Genomic DNA, 9805 nt, shown 5'->3' on the forward strand with positions numbered 1-9805 from the left:
CTGACTTTACAAGGGAGCACTGCACAAGTTCCTCTTCTCCGCCTCCTCCCCCTCTCTCTCCCTTCCTCCCAACAGGCAGGGCCCCCCGGAACACAAGGGCTTTAGGGGCTGCAAGGCCCTGGCTAAAGGGGCCCCGGGGCCCTGGCCTGCAGCTCTAAAGCCCCTTTCGGAATGTGGCCCTGTGAGCATGGGCAGGAGGAGCAGGGGCAGCCGCGCAGCCAGCGCCGGGAGAGAAGCGGCGCTTTGAAGAGGAACGTGCCGCTTCTTTCCGGCGGCTGGCTGTGCGGCTGCCCCTGCTCCTGAGTCCTCCGGCCTGTGCTCACAGGGCTGCATTCCGAAAGGGGCTTTAGAGCTGCAGGCCAGGGCCCTGCAGCCCTTGCGTTCCGGAGGGTGGGGGGGGGGGGAGCTTCCTGTAACGTGGCCATGGGGGCAGTGCTGCGCTGCGCAGAGCCACCTGCACACCCCCTGCACCAAACAGGAGCTGCCCCAGGTAAGTGCTCTGCACCTCCTGCCTGCCCCAGCCCTGAGCTTCCTCCCGCACCCTAACTCCCTCAGACCCTGAGCCCCATGGGGTAAGCCGGGGCACCTTCCCACCACAGTGCAGTACTGTACACTGTATATAATGCCTTTTGTCTGTCCCAAAAAAATTTCCTTGGAACCTAACTCCCCGCATTCCCATTAAATCTTATGGGAAAACTGGATTTGTTTAACATCGTTTCACTTAAAGTTGCATTTTTCAGGAACATAACTACAATGTTAAGTGAGGAGTTACTGTATTCAACTAGTAAATCCTAAAATACAGTAAACTGGGCTACCATCCTAGAGGAAGAACCTAATGAATAAAATATGAAGAGACCCAACTTGCTATCGTACTGACTAATAACACTTGTGAACAACAGTCCTCTCGGTAAGTAAAATAGCAAACTCATGACAATTCTCATCATGTGATACTGTCCAATGATAGCTTGCAAGATCCTCTTCTGCCATTCTAAAGTGTGTGTCTGTGTCCTGTAAGAACTGTTAAGGACTTTAAGGGGGTGGGGTGAAGACAATGATTACAAGTATTTCATATGTTCAGGAAAAGAACGTTTAAGCTGAGAATGGGGTTTCCTTTAGGGGAGCGGTATGGGAATTAGGCCCTATTTTCCAAAGATGCACATCTTCATCAGAAAATAGGGTAGGTAGTGATTTCTTCTGCAGTCTAATGATTGTGCTTTGAGTCTGTAGATTGTCTGCCTTTAGGATTTATTAGTCTAGTCTAAATGAACTGTTAGCATCCATCAGAGAGCACCCCCTATGCCACTGTAGAGAGAGTGAGTGCTATGGGGCTGTTCATACAGCTGAGATGAGAACGACGTGCAGAGACCTGTTACAGCAGATGCTTGCAGGGGATGAAGTAGAAAGAGCCGGTCTAGAGAAGCTCTGGGGATGTGTTCGATCTATTTCCATCTTTTCACATGACAAAATATATTTTCTCTGAAATACCTAGTATCTTAACTAGCAGGAGACCTATAAACTAACTAGATTAATGCAAAATTAGATTCTAATGTAGATGGCAAAAGCCTGTTCTTAGTTTGGCTATGGGTCTGTTTATGCAAAAATAATTTTAAAAAATGGGAGAATCTGCTTCCAGCATGTTAAACTTTTAGGTCCAAGGCCTTTAGAAGTGTGTGGAGACACAGGTGAGGTATCAGCTACGCTCTAAAATCCAACTGTTGCAACTGTACAGGGAGATTTTGGCAAACCAGTAAAGTGCCTGAAACCACTATTGCTAAAAGCAGCCAAGTCAGCAGGCTGCAAAGTGGCCATGCAGCAGGCTTAGCTTCACCAAGGTAGGAGGGGAGGGGAGAGGGTTTTGAGTGCCACAAAAAGAGCAGCTTGAGCCTGCGTCCTTCCTGATAAGAATTGTGTTGAAGTTATGTGCATTTTAGAAGAACAGGTTGTGCCCTCAGGAATGTCTGACAGGGTCTCAATGCTGCAAACTCTGGGAGGAAAATCACACTTGATTAATCAATAATCAGAAGGAAACTTCTTGCTTGACCTTTGAAACTGCTTACTTAACAAGTTTTCTTTAAGGGACATGTCATTGTATTACTAATGTATAAATAAGGAGGGGAAGTTTGAGATAGTTGGACTCTTCAGGATTCTCCGTCTGGATGCATCTTACGTTCCTCACCAGCAGACAGGCTGCCGCTGTGCCACTTGAGAGCCACACTCAGCTTAGGTAATTATTGAGGGTTGGGAGTGTTTTAGTAACCTGGGCTAGGTCTACACTACAGCGGGGGGTCGACCTAAGATACGCAACTTCAGCTACGTGAATAGCGTAGCTGAAGTTGCGTATTTTAGGTCGACTTACCTGGCTGTGAGGACGGCGGCAAGTCGACCGCTGCCGCCTCTTGCCGTGGTGGATTTCCGGAGTTGACGGCAGAGCAATCAGGGATCGATTTATCGCTTCTTCACTAGACGTGATAGGTCGATCCCCAATAGATCGATTGCTACCCGCCGATCCGGCGGGTAGTGAAGACGTGCCCCTGTTGTGGATGTGTGTAGGTGCTTGAGACTAAGTAAGAGTGCTTTCACTGAAAGCTAAACTTTGTGTTGTCCTGTTTGTGCCGGCCATCTGTCAGTCAGACAGCCATGTCTCCCCTGATTTTATTTCCTGACACCACCTCGCACAGAGTAAAAGTTACCAAGAGCTTTGGGTTGAAAGAACCCAGCAACTACCTCCTTTTATATGATAGGCCCCCAAAAAGGGCAGGAATTCAAGGAAATCTAGATTACCTTCTTATAAAGCACTTTGCCTCTGTCTGCCTTTAAACAAAAATTAATTTTAAAAGCTCCCATTTATTTCAGGCTAGATTTCAAAAGATCTTTGCACTTTTAGCTTCCATTTAAATGCTTATAGGAAGGGGCCAGAAGACTCAATAGCAGCTGAGCATTTTTGAAAATCTGACAATGTCAGTAAACTGCTGGGCTCTTTCAAAAATCCAGACCCAACTGGATGCTGAGCACAGGGGAAAATCTGGCCCTTTAGTGCTTAGCCTGATTTGAGCACTTCACAAACTTACCGGAATACTTAAATGCTTAAAATGTATGTACAGAACATACAGACAAGCAAAGGGGGGATAAGGGAAACAACACAAGACCATTCACTTCAATTGTTACTATTTTAGAATAAGATGGTAGAAGGATGACAATGATGGTTATAAATAACAGGGATGGGATAAACCAGTAGTTACCAACCTGGGCCCAGTAGCAACTGTATTCTGGGGTGTGTATGGAGAAGGATGTTTATTGCCAGTGGTTGCCATTTAGACAGGATGAGCTATGTATTTCCTACAGTCTACAAGAGACCAGGGTAGGCTAATTGCCAGATTTAGTATGGGGAGCAGTAATATATGATCTTTGCTGTCAGATTTAGCTTCTGGATTCCCCATGTCACAAGTGAATTTTATGCCAGATTGATATGTACAATGAGCTGCAGTGGTGTGCTTCTAACGCTAGATGGCGTAGTGGTAACATCGGGGGGGGGGGGGTGTTTCATCTTCCAGCAGTTTAAGCTGATGATTACTTGTGTCTAGAATGGCAGTTTGACATTGTGTGTTAGTGATGCTATCACTGAATAGATTTACTTGTTTCTGTGTATGATTTCAGGCTATGGGGCACTTGTACTTTAGCAGGAGTGAAATGAATGAAGGGGATGTAAATATTTTAATATCCCTCAACTATACCAGCAATGGTAGACTGTATTTCATGCCTGGTAATATCTAGTCTGACCTCCTGTGTAATACAGGCCATAGAACTGCCCCCAAAATAATTCCTAGAGCACGTCTTTTAGAGAAACATCCAATCTGGATTTTAAAATGGTCAGTGATGGAGAATCCACCATGACCCTTTGTAAATTGTTCCAATGGTTAATTACTCCACCTGTTAAAATTTTACACCTTATTTCTAGTCTGAATTTGTTTAGCTTCAACTTCCAGCCATTGGATCATGTTATACTTTTCTCTGCTAAATGAAAGAACCCATTATTAAATGTTTGTTCCCCATCTAGTTACTTACAGACTGTAATAAAGTTACCCCTTAATCTTCTCTCAGGTAAACTAAATGTGCTCACTCTGTCGCTCACTTTAAGAAATGTTTTCTGATCCTTTAATCATTCTCATGGCTCTTCTCTGAGCCCTCTCCAATTTATCAGCATCCTTTTTGAATTGTGGGCACAAGAACTGGACACGGTATTCCAGTAACAGTTGCACCAGTGCCAAATAGAGGTAACATAATCGGTCTTATTCTCCCCTGTTCATGCATCCCAGGGTTGCATTAGCCCTTATGGCCACAGTGATATACTGGGAGCTTGTGTTCAGCTGATTATCCACCATGACCCCCAAATCTCTTTCAGAGTCACTGCTTCTCAGGGTAGAGTTAGTGACTATCCTCTTCATTTTTTTTATCACTTCCAATTTTTGTGTTATCTGCAAATCTTATCAGTGGTGGTTTTATGTTTTCTTTCAGGTCACTAATAAAAATGTTAAATAGCATAGGGCCAGGAACCAGTCCCTGCAGGAACCCACTAGAAACACAGCCATTCAATGGTGATTCCCTTTTTACAGTTACATTTTGAGACATATCAGCTAGCCAATTTTTTTTATCCAGAGAGTAATGCTGACACAGGAGTGTTCTGAGCCACTATAAGAAGCAACCCAGGATTAGTGAGTCAATTAGGTGGCAAATCAGTTAGCAGGTGTCACTGGTGACACAGCAGTGGAGGTCTATGCAGTGGGTATGGTAATGAAGTAGAAGGCAGTGCACTGAATTAGTAGATTGGTTCCTTTTGTTACTTCATTCAGCAATGAATCATACAGTAAACTGATCAATTAATTAGCTATTGCAATTAATATACTACTTATCAATAGCTCATGTTTAACAGAGCATCAAGGAGAGGGTAAATCAAATCTGCAATAAGTAATAATTTGTAATCAATTATGCAATAAAAGTAGTGGTGACCTAAGTTCCCTCTAAGCTGCGTGGCCATGCAGTAGCCTATTAAGCACCGTGAAGGCACACAAGGCTGCGGCGGGAAGCAATTCCTCTCCCCCAGCCCAGCTACAGACCTGCCACTGCTGGGGGAGACGTGCCCCGCTCCTGACCCCAACCCAGCCTGGCCCGGACCTGCCATGGCTGGGGGAGAGGCGCCTCTCCCCTGACCCTCCCTACACCGTTCTCTATAAAGACAAGGTGCAACTTAGACCGAACCAAGCCTTTCTCTTGAAGGTTGTGTCCCAATTCCACTCCAACCAGAACATTTTCCTACCGGTCTCTTATCCTAAGCCTCAAGCAGTTAGTCGAGAACAAAGGCTCTACTCCCTGAACGTTTGACAAGCACTAGCCTTTTACATTGAATGCACAAAGCCATTCTGTAAGTCGAACCAGCCGTTCGTGGCAGTCGCAGACTGGATGAAAGGCCTCCTGGTCTCGTCCCAGAGGATTTCATCATGGATCACGTCCTACATCTGGGCATGCTATGATTTGGCAAAAGTACCAGCTCCTGCACTAACGGCACATTCCACAAGAGCACAGGCCCCCTCAGCAGTGTTCCTGGCTCAGGTTCCAATTCAGCAGATTTGCAGAGTGGTGGTGTGGTCCTCGGTTCACACTGTCACCTCTCATTACGCGATTACCCAGCACACCAGAGACGATGCATCATTCGACAGAGTGATGCTCCAGTCAGCAATTCCATGAACTCCGACCCACCTCCTGGTTAGGGCTTGGGAGTCACCTAATTGGAATCGACATGAGCAAACATTCAAAGAAGAAAAAATGGTTACTTCCCGTCTCGTAACGGTTATTCTTTGAGATGTGTTGCTCATGTCCATTCCAAACCCACCTGCTTTCCCCTCTGTTGGAGTAACTGGCAAGAAGGAACTGAAGAGGCGTTGGGTGGCAGGGACCTGTATTTACCGCCTGTGGAGCCACTCCAGGGGGCTCCACAGCCGACCTGACGGGTGCTGCTAGGGGAAAAACTTTCTGACAACTGTACACAAGGCGGGCATGCACCTAATTGGAATGGACATGAGCAACACCTTGCAAAGAACAACAGTTACGAGAAGGTGAGTAACCATTTTTTTTTCTCACAGAGGTATGATTCTGCTCCCACTCTTACAAATATAAATCAAGTAACTTTGTGGAAAATTCTGGTGTAGTAAAACCAATGTAAATAAGGCCTTCAGGACAACTACATCATGCATGAAGTGCCACGCTCACAAGGCTGAGGCCTTGGAATATAGTGTGCCAGTCTCTTAGTAGTGAATAAGGTTCAGCACAATATTTCTTTACCAGTTGAGTATTTTTTTAGGAATAGGGAGGTCGTCTGGATTTTGGGAATCTGATTGTCTACCTCGTACCTGCTACAGCTGCTTAATAATAGATTCTGTTTTCTGCATCTTTAGCCCTTTGAATGATCAGAATATGCCTATGTGTATTGGCATATGGCATTTATGAATTTTCTCACTAAATCTGATATCTAAGGTTTTGGGGACAGTGAATGTATTTTATAGGGCTGTCGATTAATTGCAGTTAACTCACGTGATTAATTTAAAAAAATTAATTGCGATTAATCGCAGTTTTAATCGCGCTGTTAAACAAGAGACTACCAATTGAAATTTATTAAATATTTTGGATGTTTTTCTATATTTTCATATATATCTTGTATTCTGCGTAGTAATTGAAATCAAAGTGTATATTTTGATTACAAATATTTGCACTGTACAAATAATAAACAGAAGGAATATTTTTCAATTCACCTCATACAAGTACTGTAGTGCAATCTTTGTCCTGAAAGTGCAACTTACAAATGTAGATTTTTCCTGTTACTTAACTGCACTCAAAAACAAAAAAATTTAAAACTTCAGAGACTATAAGTCCACTCAGTCCTACTTCTTGTTCAGCCAGTTGCTAAGACAAACAAGTTTGTTTTCATTTACAGGAGATAATGCTGCCCTCTTCTTATTTACAATGTCACCAGAAAGTGAGAACAGGTATTTGCATGGCACTTTTGTAGCCAGCATTGCAAGGTATTTACATGCCAGATATGCTAAACATTTATATGCCCCTTCATACTTCGGCCACCATTCCAGAGGACATGCTTTCATGCTGATAACGCTCATTAAAAACGTAATGCATTAATTAAATTTGTACCTGAACTCCTTGGGGGAGAATTGTATGTCCCCTGCTCTGTTTTACCCACATTCTTTCATATATTTCATGTTATAGTAGTCTCAGATGATGACCCAGCAATTGTTCATTTTAAGAATACTTTCACTGCAGATTTCACAAAACACAAAGAAGGTACCAAATGTGAGATTTCTAAAGATAGCTACAGCACTGACCCAAGGTTTAAGAATCTGAAGTACTGTCCAAAATCTGAGCGGGACGAGGTGTGGAGCATGCTTTTAGAAGTCTTGAAAGAGCAACACACTGATGCGGAAACTACAGAACCCGCACCACCAAAAAAGAAAATCAACTTCTGCTGGTGGCATCTGGCTCAGATAATGAAAATGAACATGCATCGGTTTGCACTGCTTTGGATGGTTTTCGAGCAGAACCCATCATCAACATGGATGCATATCCCCTGGAATGGTGGTTGAAGCATGCGCATCTGGCATGTAAATATCTTGCGACACTGGCTACAACAGTGCCATGAGAACACCTGTTTTCACTTTCAGGTGACATTGTTAAGAAGAAGCGGTCAGCATTATCTCTTGCAAATGTAAACAAACCTGTTTGAGCAATTGGCTGAACAAGAAGTAGGACTGAGTAGACTTGCAAGCTCTAAAATTTTACATTGTTTTATTTTTGAATGCAGTATTTTTATACATAATTCTATATTTGTAAGTTCAACTTGCATGATAAAGAGATTGCATTACAGTATTTGTATTAGGTGAATTGAAAAATACTATTTCTTTTGTCTTTTTACAGTGCAAACACTTGTAATCAAAAATAAATATAAAGCGAGCACTGTACACTTTGTATTCTGTGTTGTAATTGAAATCAATATATTTGAAAAGGTAGAAAACATCCAAAAATATTTAAATAAATGATATTCTATTGTTTAACAGTGTGATTAATCACAATTAATTTTTTAAATCACTTGACAGCCCTAGTATTTTAGTCAGATTGTAAAATGCTGCATAAATATATGATCCTATATAAATGTGTAGTATTAGTAATAATAATTAAATTATAGCTATAATTGTTGTATTCACATACTTTGTAGCTACTTGGTTTCTCCACAGTCCCATGCTTCTCAAAAAATGAATTATCCTTCATGGTCATTTTGTGCCAGGCAGCCTTCTACAGGGGTCTACCCTGCAAGTACAAGGATCTTTCTCCATGCAGCTGGCCTCCTTTTGTCTTAATAAACTCTTTCTCACAAGATGACCAATGTGACAAGCCTTTATAATAACAATGCAGTTAATGTCCTGTCTACTCTATTGGAATTTGGAGCTATATTAGACTCGGTACTTAATAAATTCCTTTGGGCGTGTATTAGTTATTGGTTTATTAACATATCATTAATCAACTATCCAAATAATGTTGTTTATTACTAGCAGGACTCTGGTACAATATGGTTGATTGGTTTTGTTTTCCTACAATCTATTTCCTGTTTCTTGTCCTCTTCCATTGTGAATGTTTGTCCTCTTAGCAATGCATATGGGAAGGGCAACTGAGTAGCCTCAGGAAACTACTTATGGAGATTTCTTGAGTTTACGCTTCAGAGATGATCATGTGTTGACACAGTGCCACCTAGCTATTTTTCCATTCACAACACTAACTCTAACAGCTTGGAATGTTCTAGTAGTTACGGGGTAAGATGATCATTATATTGCGCAACCAGTGTGTTTCGCTACCCTACTGTGTATACTTGCCTCCTTAGCACAGAGAGGGCTGGTGCTGCTGTGGTTTACCAATATTTTATCCTGTATCATATAAGTGGCCTCTGTAATTTGGCTATATCTTGATGACTAACCTCAAGAGCTTAGGTAGTACTCTGGGAAGTAGGCTCTGCCTGTTTGCTAATAAATTTGAGTTAGTTTTTTCCTACTTCACACATTTTTTCCCAGTAATTCAACTCACATAGTCCTGCTCCTTGATCTTCTAATTAATTGTGGCAACTTAATTCTTTAGTCATGAGGAAAAAACAATTTCCTTTTCTGAAGACACCTAAGGTGAGATCCATTAAGAGACTTAGGTGTTGCAGTGCTGAGCATCATGGCATCTACCTTATAGGTGCCTACAAAATCTAGCCAAAATCTATCCACACAGCTGAATTAAGTACCTAGGCTCCCTATATGGCAAATGGAGAGAGATAGGCACCTTACAGTGCAATCCACAAAAGCTAGCACAGTAGGTGAGGCCACCTAAACTAGCCAATGGTAGATGTCAGCCAGAGGGATGTGTCCACAGCCCCACCCCTCTCTTGGAGGTAGGCACCTACGTGTAGACTGCAGGGAGGTGCCAATCTGTGTTTAGCAATCCACAAACAGAAACTCTGAACCAGTGCTTAATTTTACTGAAAGGGGTGCCAGGTCTCAAGCAATTAGGTCCCGCGGCTCAAGCGATTTTTTTTACATTCATAACTGGTGCAGCAAGCCCAGAGGTGCCGGGGCTATGAACTGCCAAGCCTAGAGGTGCCTAGAGGCTCAGCTCTGGCACAAATTAAGCACTCCTCTGAGCACACCTATCGGATAAGCCCTTATGAGTCTTATGGGCCTGCTGGATATCACACAGTCAGGCAGCTGCAGTGTTA

The sequence above is a fragment of the Emys orbicularis genome, chromosome 5 (genome assembly GCF_028017835.1).
Source record: "Emys orbicularis isolate rEmyOrb1 chromosome 5, rEmyOrb1.hap1, whole genome shotgun sequence".
Taxonomy (NCBI): Eukaryota; Metazoa; Chordata; order Testudines; family Emydidae; genus Emys; species Emys orbicularis.